The sequence below is a fragment of the Miniopterus schreibersii genome (assembly GCF_964146895.1).
Source record: "Miniopterus schreibersii genome assembly, chromosome: X".
Classification (NCBI taxonomy): domain Eukaryota; kingdom Metazoa; phylum Chordata; class Mammalia; order Chiroptera; family Miniopteridae; genus Miniopterus; species Miniopterus schreibersii.
Genome location: NC_138104.1, coordinates 52,142,264 through 52,154,172, shown reverse-complemented (window position 1 = coordinate 52,154,172; position 11,909 = coordinate 52,142,264).

Below are 11,909 nucleotides of genomic sequence, written 5' to 3'. Positions count from 1 at the left end.
TGCATGTTCTTGCTTTTCATTACTTTGAGAACTTCCTGCCACTCCTTTCTGGCCTGAAGAGTTTCTGTTGAGAGATCTGATGTCAACCTTATGGGTGTTCTCTTGTAGGTCACTGCTTGTCTCTCTCTTGCAGCCCTTAATATTCTTTCTTTGCCCTTGACATTCATCATTTTTATTATGATGTGTCTTGGTGTTAGTCCCTTTGGGTCCCTCTTATTTGGAACCCTCTGTGCTTCCTGAACTTTTGTGGAGTTCTCCTTCATCAGCATAGGGAAATTTTCTGTCATTATTTCCTCCACTAAGTTCTCTATCCCTTGCTCTCTTTCCTCCCCCTCTGGCAATCCTATAATGTGAATGTTGTTTCTCTTCATGTATTCCCAAGCTCCCTTAGACTGTCCTCATGCTTTTTAAGTGTTTTTTTTTTTTTTCTTTTTGCTGCTCTTATTGAGTGGCTTTTTCTACCTTTTCTTCTAAATCACTTATTCTATCCTCTGCTTCACTGAGCCTGCTTTTAATTCTTTCCCTCATGTTCTTGATCTCAGATATAGTATTCTTCATTTCTGCTTGGTTCTTATATGTGATATTTAGCTCTTTTTATGTTTTTGCTAAGTTTCTCTACCTTACCATCGAGTGCCTTGGTGTTCTCATTAATTTCCTTGAGCATGTTTATAACTATTGCTCTGAATTCTATTTCTGATTACATGCTTAACTCCATCTCATCAAAGTCCATTTCTTGTGATTTTTCCTTTACTCTAGTTTGGAGGTTGTTTCTTTGTCTCACCATTTTGGTGGCTCTTAGTGTTTGTATCACTATACTACATATATTTGCTGTCCCCAGTCTTATGGGGAGGGATTTTGTAGTGTGAGTCCAGTGGAGTCCAGAGTATTAGTATCCTTATACTTATGAGCTCTTTGCTCTAGGCTTATCCATTTTGCGGGTGTCCATTTTGTTGTCCTTTGGGCTCTCCTGTTGTGATTGGGTCTAGATTGATGTTGACCAGTCCTTGGGAAGAATCTCCTCTCAGGTTGGCTAACTGTGTGTCTAAGCTCCAGTAACATCATTTAAGTTGTTGTATGGGTGCTGGCAAGGCAAGACAATACACAACTAAACTTTCAGAAAACAAGAGTTATCTTACAAAATATCTTGATAATCACAATGTAAACAACACAAGTGAAAATGGATCTGGGAGAGTGAAGGGAGAACAAAAATTCTAAAGCAAAAAAAAAGGTAAAGAGAAGAGAGAAAGAGAAGTAAAGCCAGAGAGAGAAGTATATTGTTGTTAATAGTGATGAAAATTTAAAAAAATAATAATAAACTAAACTAAAATGTAAAAAATAGAGAAGCTACTGGGAGCTAAAAGGGGTAAAGAAAAGGTTCTGAAAGAAAGGCAAACAAAAAATTAAGGGAGAAATCATGAATATGATAATAGTTGAAAATGAAAAAATAAAAATACAATAAAGAGAATAACAGAAACTAACAATCAAACAAAAAGACAAGAAGACAGAAAGGAGAAAAACAAAAGAAAGAAAAGAAAGAAAGAAAGAAAGAAAGAGAGAGAGAGAGAGAGAGAGAGAGAGAGAGAAAGAAAGAAAGAAAGAAAGAGAGAGAGAGAGAGAGAGAGAGAGAGAGAGAGAAAGAAAGAAAGAAAGAAAGAAAGAAAGAAAGAAAGAAAGAGAGAGAGAGAGAGAAAGAAAGAAAGAAAGAAAGAAAGAAAGAAAGAAAGAAAGAAAGAAAGAAGAAGAAAGAAAAGAAGGGGAAAAAAAATATGCCAATGGATCTCGGGAAGGGAGTGAGAGATAAAGCCAGGGCAAGGAGGGAGTCCAAGAGATATGGCTAAAACTATATAGAAAAGCAGTAAACTTCTTGGTTATAATGATAATGTCCCAGCAATTAATATCAAGAAATACCTTGATAGTATCAAGAAAATTTTGATAGTAGAAGCCAGGATATATCAAGAAAATCTTGATAGTAGAAGCAAAGATAAAACCAAAGAAAATAAACAAAACAAAACAAAAACAAGCTGAGGAAAACAAAATTCTGTTAAAAAATTAATTAAAAATGGTTAAAATTATAAAATTAAAAAGAAAAAATTTTCTTTCTCTTTTTCCTAAGGGGGAAAAATAGCCCAAAGAGAGTCAATCTGGTGAGTTTCTTCTGGGCAGCTTCTGTCGTCTGAGGTTCACTATTTTATATGCTGATTTCCATCCTCCTGAGAGGTAGTTGTGTATCAGCAAATGTGAGAAGCTGTCTAGGCTTCGCTCAGGTTTCCTTAGGCAGATGGTTGATCTGAGGCTCACTGTGGACCTCCTCCTCTTGTCAGCTATTTTGCAACCCTGTAGTTGCCTGATCTTACTCCAGTCTTCTGTAGAGTCTTTAGGGTGCAGGACGGCTAGTGTAGCTGGGGATATCACTCCCTTTACTTAGAAGTTTCGCTGTCAGTCACTCGCTGTGAGTTACTCTCTGCTCCACAGTCAACTCCTCAGTCTTTACTTTATCCTCTGATTCTAGTTCCCCATACAGTGGACTGCTGCAGATTCAGATTGACTTCAGTCTGTTGCCTTTTCTGTTTGGGCAGTTTCAGTAGTCTAAGCTCAGTGGGTTCAATTAGAAAATATTCCAGTGAGCCCTTTGCCTGCCCAGCCCCCAGAAGGGGTTTTTAGCTTTTCCTCCAGTTCACAAACAATAGTCCCTGAGAGTCTTATTCTTGTAATGTCCTCCTGTGAGCTGTTCTCCTTTCCCCCTCAGGACTGTGCCCTGTGGGGTATATCTGGGGCTTCAGTGAGCTGAACCAGCCCCTTTCCTGTTGGAGGTGGTGCTCCTAACCTGCGGGAGAGATGTGTGTTCTACCTCTCCTTTCCCATATCTGGTTGGCTGGTGGCACCAAGCATGTATTTCAAACACTCTACTATGCAGACACAAATCCCAGCTTTCACTGGTCTGTCTCCCCAATTCAAGCCAGGAACGCAGAAAGCAGTTCAGTGATCAAAAACTCTAAAACGCACAAAGCAACACACAAGCAGAGAATCCCCCCTGCACAGTCCTGCTGCCCTCGTGCCAAGGCACCCAGCAGGAGGGGACACAAAGTCAGCTCCACGCAGCTCCCCTGCACAGCTGATCTCAGTAAAGCTGGGGAAGATCCATGCAAGCCACCATGATATCCCTCAGGCTAGTCAAAAATCCCAGACTCTCCCCACCAGGAGCTCAGGGAAGCAGGGCTTTTGTCCCCTTCCCTGCACCACACAGATTAAATGCTTTCTGGGGCTAAGCACAATGCCTTACAAGAAGGCAAAGTATCCCTGTATGTGGCTGCTCAATGCAGACCTCTGTTCCCTTACTACTCGGGCGCCACACACATTGGGACTGCCTTTCTTATGGTCAGCACCCTGATCATTATACACCAGTCGCAGCCACCATTAGAAGCTTTGTTTCACTAGGAAGGTGCCCTCCTCTCCTTGGGAGCACACTGTTCCTCTGGGTCCCTCTGCCCTCTTGCACGGGGCACTCCTTCCTTTCTCTTCTTCTCTGGGTTTGTTATCCCTGCTTTTGGATGCCAGTCCACACCCCCAAGAGGAGGGAGCTTTGCAGCCTTTAAGCCTCGGGGGCTTGGAGCCCAGCACAGACTCCAAGGAAGACTCCCCCTTTCTATGCCCCCCTACCTCTCTTACCAGACTCTATGATGGTTCTGCAGTGTTCCCTACTGGAAATATGTCCACTCAGGTATATTTTTCTGGTTTTTCCAAGCTGGTTATGTAGTATTTTAGGAATAAATCAAGTTAGTGGCTGGGAGCAAGGGCACTCTGCTTCCTCTCACAGTGCCTTTATCTTCCCTCCTCTTGGATTTTTTGTATTTTTATTTTATTTTATATAATTGCTAAAAGTATTACAAATGTCACCCTTTCCCCCCCATTGATTCCCTCACTCCGAAATCCACTACCGCCCCCCCTCCATGTCCTCTTCACACTATTGTCTGTGTCCATAGGTCATGTATATATGCATTTAAGTTATTGATTACTCTCTTCTCCCTCACTCCCCTCCACCACCTTCCCTGTGAAATTCGTCTGACTGCTCCATGGTTTTATATCTCTGTATCTATGTTGTTAATCAGTTAATTTTGTTTATTAGAATCCACATATGAGTGAGATAATGTGATACTTGTCTTTCTCTGACTGGCTTATTTCACTTAGCATAATCCTCTCCAGGTCTATCCATGTTGTCCCAAAGGATAAGAGAGCCTTCTTTTTTATTCTGTGGTGTAAATGGACGACGACTTTTTTATCCACTCATCTACTGATGGGCACTTGGGTAGATTTGAGATCTTAGCTATTGTAAATTGTGCTGCTATGAACATGTGGGGGGCATACATTTTTTCCAGTTGGTGTTTTGGGTTTCTTAAGATATATTCTTAGAAGTGGGATCGCTGGGTCAAATGGCAGCTCCATTTTTAATTCTTTGAGGAAACTTCATACTGTTTTCCATAGTGACTGCAACAATCTTCATTCCCACAATGAGTAAAAGGCATTCAAATTGGCAAAAAAGGAATTAAAACTCTCATTATTTGCAGATGACATGATATTGTACCTAGAAAACACTAAAGACTCCGCCAAAAAATTACTAGATTTAATAAATGAATTCAGCAATGTTGTAGAATACAAAATTAACACCCAGAAATCCTTGGCATTTTTATACACCAATAATGAGCTCACAGAAAAGGAAACTAAAATATCAATCCCACTTACCATTGCAACAAAAAATTAAGGTACTTAGGAGTAAAACTAACCAAAGAGGTAAAAGACCTGTACTTGGAAAACTACAGGATGTTGAAAAAGAGATAGAGGAAGATATAAACAACTGGAAGAATATACCCTGTTCACGGATTGGAAGAATTAACATCATAAAAATGCCCATACTACCCAAACAATCTATAAATTCAGTGTAAAATACCAACAGCATACTTTACAGAGCTAGAACAAACACTCCAAAAAAATTTATATGGAACCAAAAAAGACCCTGAATAGCCACGGCAGTCTTGAGAAAGAAGAACAAAGTTGAAGGGATCACAATAATCAATATCAAGTTATACTACAAAGCCAAGGTAATCAAAACAGCCTGATACTGACACAAGAACAGGCATATATATCAATGAAACAGAACAGAAAAACCAGAAATTGAGCCAAACCTTTAAACTCGATATTTGACAAAGGAGGCAAGAGCATACAATTGGTTTGTTTTTAATGATGGCCCCTTTCCCAAGTATGTACATATGTTTTAATTTTGCTTCTATAGAGCAAAATCTAACATGGCCTCTTAAACATTATGGGAATATAAAGATATATGTGGGTTTTGAGGTTTTGGGTGATTTTTTTCTTTCAGCTTTACACTTCTATGTATAGTTTGAGTTTCTTAATCGTGAGCTTGTGTCTCCCTTCTTCTACCTAGCTTGCATTCTCAAAGATTGTGGTATAAAGTTTATATCTCAGCTGTAGAATTGGGAAACCACTCTTCAGTGATCTTTTGTGAACCTTTCAGTTCAGATGTGTCACATTTAAGTTTCACTAACTTTATATCTGTACTTTGCTTCAAAGCAGACCAACAGAAAATATTTATATTTTATTTATCACATGATAATATAAACTTTCATTTTAAGAAATTTTTTTGTAACTCACAGAATTATGGTAGTGGTTCTATTGTGTCATTCTTTTTTAATGAAAGAAAATTCATGTGACAAAGAAAAAAATCCAACAACTAGTTCCTCAGGTATTCTTATTAGTCATAGAACATTTTATTTTCAAAAAAACTTTGAAAGAAATATTTAAAAATTTATTTTACTCTTTACTTTAGGCTTCATGGTGGTAATAGCTTTGTTTATATATTACATAGATAATAGAATATACAGGGTGAGGAAAAAGTAGGTTTACTGTTGTGAGTATCCAAAACACAAAGTTTATTTTTGTATTATTATTTATTTATTAATGTATTATTTTCCATATGAACATCTGTAAACCTGCCATTGACCTACCCTGTATGCAATATTCATGATTTCGTAGTAATTGAACCTAATCTGATTTTGTAATAAATGATGGCATTTTGAAAAAGCAACAGTGCAATTCATTACTCTTAGTGAACCAAGAGTGTAATCTCTGACATTCTATTTTAAAAAATTAGTTTTCAAAATGTATCTGTTATTTCTCCATATTATATATAATCAAAGGAATTATATATTTATATAGAATTATTCTTTAAGTTTCTTAAAACATTAAATAGTCTTCTACATAATTAAATTACACATTGTTTTTTGAAAAGTAAAAGTTAGATAGTATTTTCCCTATTTTATATATAATAAACTAGTACAGAAACTGAGTCATACAGCAATTTAGTAGCAGAGTCAAGTAAGAAAACCAAGAACATTTAGTGCCAGTTTATTAGTCTTAATATCATAGAGGGATTTTCTCTCTGCTCATTCTTTTTATAGCTTTAAAAAATAATTTGCAAAAATGAGAAAAATATCAATAACTATATTTAGTAATCAAACTAACAGATATAATTTTGTTGATTTTCAACTGCTGGTCTCCATTTTAGAGGAAATAACTTAGTATTTGGTGAACATTGTCAAATCCTGAAAAATAACTTTTATAATCAGAGCCAAAGCCTTTTTCAGTATATATCTAACTGAAAAAGTCAATTTTACTGTTCTCATCAACTCTTACATTCAACCTTGCCAAAATATTATGACAAAATTAGATTTTTACAGGCAATTTAACAAATCTCTCTGCAGTTCTGAATTACCCAAAAGAGTGAGAAATATTTTCATCTGTTGGTTTTAAAGTGCTCTGTAACTTTGCCCTCAGCTTATCTAGTTGCATATTCTCTTTGTTTACAATTTACATCTATTGGCTAGCTAGATAACTGTGCCTCAGACCTATCTCTTAATTCCACCTCTTTTCCCCAATTTTCCATTTTTATCTAATCATAGAACTTTGGAGCAAAAGACACTTTAGTGATGAATTAGTCAAATCTCTTAATTTTTTGTTAGATATAGAAGCAAAGAGAGATTAAATGACTTGCCCAAACTTGCATAACTATTTGTTCTGTACATAAAATAACATTATTATTTAATTTAATAAGAAATATTATCATACTATATGAAATTTATTATTCAGAAATATATATTCAATATTTTCCCTTATCTATTACATATTACAGCTGCAATTTTTCTTTTTAAAAAATATTTTGAGATAATTGTATATTCACATGCAGATGTAAGAAATAATACAGAGAGATCCTCTGTATTTTTTCCCAAATTTCCCCTGTGGTATCATCTGGCATTACTGCAGTACAAAATCACAATAAGAAACTGACATTGATAACTATCAAACTTACTGAGATTTCACCAGTTATACACTGACCCATTGGAGTATGCAGTTTTATCACATGTAGATTAGTGTGACAACCACCACAATCAAGATAAAAAAGAGTTTCTTCACAAAGATTCCCTGTGCTACTCTTTGTAACTATAGCCACCTCCCTCCCACTCCAGCCCCCTAATCCTTGCAAGCCATTAAACCATAAAATTTTATCATTCAAGAATTACATGTAAATATAATAATACAATATGTAACTTTTTCATGTTACCTTTTTAAAAACTCAGCTCAGTTCCCTTAAGATTCATTCAAATTGTGGCTTGCATAAATAATTTATTTCTTTTTATTGTTGAGTAGTATTCCATGGTATGTATGTATCATTGCTTTTCAGTCAGTCAACATTTAGAGAACATGTGGTTTGTTTCTGTATTTTATGAATTATGAATAAAATTTCTATGATAATTTACATAAAAGTTTTTGTGTGAATGTAAATTATTTATTTCTCTAGGATACATGTCCAAGAGTACAATTGCTGGGTGTATAGTATTTCAAGTTTAATTTTATAAGAAATTGTAAAATGTTTTCCAGAGAGGATATATCATTTTACATTCCAACCATCAATGTAAGAGAGAACCAGCTTCTCTGTATCCTTCCCAGCGTTTACTATAGTTACTATTTTTAAAATTTTAGCTATTCTAATGAATGTGTAGTGATTTCTCATTATGGGCATACTTTGTATTTCCCTAAAGGCTAATGATTATTTTGAGTGGTTACTACTATTTGTGAAATGTTTGTTCATATCTTTTACCATTTTCTAATTGGATTGTTGGCTATTCTATTGCAGAGTATTCGTAATTCTTTCTATTTTGGGGATATAAGAATTTTGTGAAATTCACTGTTTGCAAACATCTTAACAGTCTTTCATACAGCAAAAGTTATTTTTAAATTTTATTTTAATGAGGTCAAACTTACCAATTGTTCCTTTCAAAGATCTTGCTTTTGGTGTCAAGTATAAGAACCCTTCAACTAGTACTAGATTCAAAAGATATTAGCTTTTTGTAAAAGTTTTATAGCTTTACATTTTATGTTTTAGCTAGTTTTTCATTTTGAGTTAATTATTGTATAAGATAAGAGGTTTAAGTCTACCATTGTTTTGGCAGTGTAATATCCAATTCCTTCAGCATCATTGGTTGAAAAGGCTATCCTTTCTTCATTGAATTGTTTTTGAACTGTCAAAAATCAGTTTAACATATTTGTGTGAGTCAAGTTCTGGGTTCTCTCTTCTGTGTCATCATCTATATGTTTATTGCTCTGTAAACACTGCACTTTCTTGATTACTGTAGTTAAGCAGTAAGCCTTAACATCCAGTGGAATGATTCTTTGTACAATATACTTTTCTTTTAAAATTATTTTAGCTATTCTAGATATTGTGTTTTTCCATATAAATTTAAGAAGAATCTTATGTTTTTCTATGAATAACTTTGCTCAAGTTTTCCTAGAAATTGCATTAAACTTATGGATCACTTTGGAGAGAATTAATATCTTTACTATGCTGAGTTTCCAAAGCCATGAACATGGTATGTCCTTCCATTTAGTTAGGTCTTCTTTAATCTCTGGTATTACCATTTTTAATTTTCAGTATACAGATCCTGTACATGTTTTGGTAGATCTATAGCTAAGAATTTCACTTCCTTTAAGGCAATTGCAAATGTTAGCTCTTTTGTTGTCTCACAAGTTCCTGAGACTGTTTGTGTGTTTTTTTCCCCTCAGTCTGTTTCTCTTTGTTGTTCACATGGGGTAAATTTTATTTTTCTGGCCTCAAATGTGCTAGTTCTATCTTCTGCCATGTCATCTCTTGATCCCATCCTAGGAGACTTACTTTATTTTACTTTTCAATTCTAAAATTTCCATTTGGTAAGTGTCTTGTCACATTCAAGTTGATTTCCCTTGTTCTTTGCATGACTTTTGATTTTTATTGTATCATTGTCATTTCTGATATTATTTTATGAGACTCCATATTCTATTTAATCTGTTTTTATCAGGCATACCCTTTGTTGATATGTAGTTGGAGGATTTGGTACATGTGCATGTTAGACTTCTTATAGAATCTTTAGAGACCACTTTTGCAAAAGTGGAGAACTGATTCACACTGCTACACTGCACATGGGTGGGATGGATATAAGATTAGCACTTTTCTCAAATCAGCAAATTTCTTCATGGTGAAAGTGGAGTACTGACTCATGCAACCTCATTGCCTCCAGTGGAGATGGAGGCTTATCTGCTACTCGGCCTGACACCAAAGTTGTAGGGAAAGTTGAATATCACGCAGTTCCATCTTGTTTCCCTCATTCAGTCTCACTGATGGTGGATGGCGATAAAAGCTCAGCTCATCACTGGGTTTCACTGACAGCAATGAGTAGGGAAACAGAGTGCTGACTAACCCTGCCTCACTTTACTCTCATTGATGCTGTGTTGATATGGGAAGCGTGGGTGAAGAAAAGTTATAGAATAGAGATCACTACCAGTACCTTATACCACCGGATGACTGTGGAGGAACAACTCACCGTTAAATTTCCCTGACACTTCTTTGGCAAAGGAATCAGAGCACCATGCTGCTTGCTTCTTATGAGGGATGAATGGAAGATCAGCTCTGTGTTCAGCGCTACCTATATTACTATTCTGACAGGAAAACATTTTCTGCTTAGGGAAGGCACTGCCTGCTTCTGCCAGGAGGGACATGGAAGATCAGGTCTCTTTTGGTCCTGCCAACACTACACTGTCAGAGGAATTGGAACATTATCTGCTTCCAAGCAGCAGTGGATGTAAGATCAATTTCCTGAATTTAAGGCTGTTGACTAGCCTTATTTCCCACCACAAACCACATCCCTTATTCCTTAGCCTGGCAAATTCTGTGCTCCAGCCACAAGCTCCTGACCAGTTTTTCACATATCCTATATCCATCCATCCCTCTGTGCTTTTCCTCCAGCTGTTTTCTGCTTAGACTGAAAAGGCCTCACTATTCTACCACCTTCTGAATGTCTTCCTTTTGTTCTCTTAGACTTTCAAGTTGTCTTTTCCAATTTTCCCAGGCATAACAAATCACTACTTCCTTTGGGTCTCCAGTGCTTAATTCGTACTTCTCAGCATGTATTTATAATTTGCCTCATACAATGGAATTAACAACATTTATGCTTATTTCCACCACCCTTCCAGTTATAAATTAACACTGTATCTCCCAGGCTTATTTTAAATAATTTTTTATTTATCCAGAATTTGAGCTTCCAGAAACTTGTAACATTTGAAAGACTGCTCTGAAAATGGCTATAAGGGAAAAACCTTGCCAAAGTACCTCTTTGATTCACACTCAGGCCCTGACTAAGAGGACTTGAGTATAAAATAGAGCATAAATTTAGAGGTGGGGCACTAGCTTTGTGGTTTGTACACAGACCTGGTAAGAGAAAAGAGCTTGGTTAGGAGACTACAAGAACCTACCATGAGCCAGTTCATGTGCTAAGAAATTCACTTGTTTTTATCTCATTTAATCTCACAGCTAACCTTTGAGGTAGATATTATTATACATATATTGCAGGTTTATGGTGTTCTCCTAGTCATTTTTAGATTTATGGACACATATTTGCAGGGTCAGTGATCTGGATGCTTTGAAAGTATAAAACAAAGCTGCTGTGGGAGATAGATTTTTAAGTCACCAGGACTCCAATCTTCAGAGGCTTGTGTAAGATTACTTATTTCATTAGGGAGAATTTCTTTGGCTTGGAGCAAGGCAGCTGAAACCACTTATTTATTCATTTAACAAATATTCATTGAGTACCTATTCTGTGTAAGGCACTTGAGTTACAAGATAAAAAGCTTTTCTCAAATGGGTTTATAGTCTAGTGGACAGACATACAAAGTAAACATTATATCATAGTGTGGTAAGGCCCACTGAATCCATACTGTTAGGGAATGATCTAAACATCAAAATCATAGTTTTAGAAAAGAAAGAATATTAAAAATTCTTTTATGTTTCCTCAGGCTGCTTTGTGGGGCGGTGAGAGCAAGGATTCTATTAAAGTATACAACCAAAGAGCCTGAGTAAATTGTTTTCCCTGCCTTTGTGTGGCCTATGGGTGGTCTCTCACCTGTCAACTGTTCTAAACAAAAAGAACTTGGCACATCTTGGTCTGGGGGATTACCTGGGGAAATTATTTGTTAAGCTTAATGACATGACATTTACACATACCTTCTGACTTTTACTATGTAGGTCATATATATGTGTAGCTATGTACACACCACCATGCCATTCTAAAAAGTTTGGAAATATCTTTTAGTGTATATAGTTTTCTTGTTTCCTTGAAATGAATTTCTTTCATTATAATATTGGAGAGTTATCTCATCTATAAAGATAAGATGGACTGGGAAATATGGGGAATTGGGGGATAAACACATATTCTGCCCAATCAGCTATCAAATAGTATGAGGACTAAGTTTTTCTCTCCCTGTCTTGAAGGGTAGTGAAATGTGGAGATAGTCAGTATTGCTGCCTTGCAGCT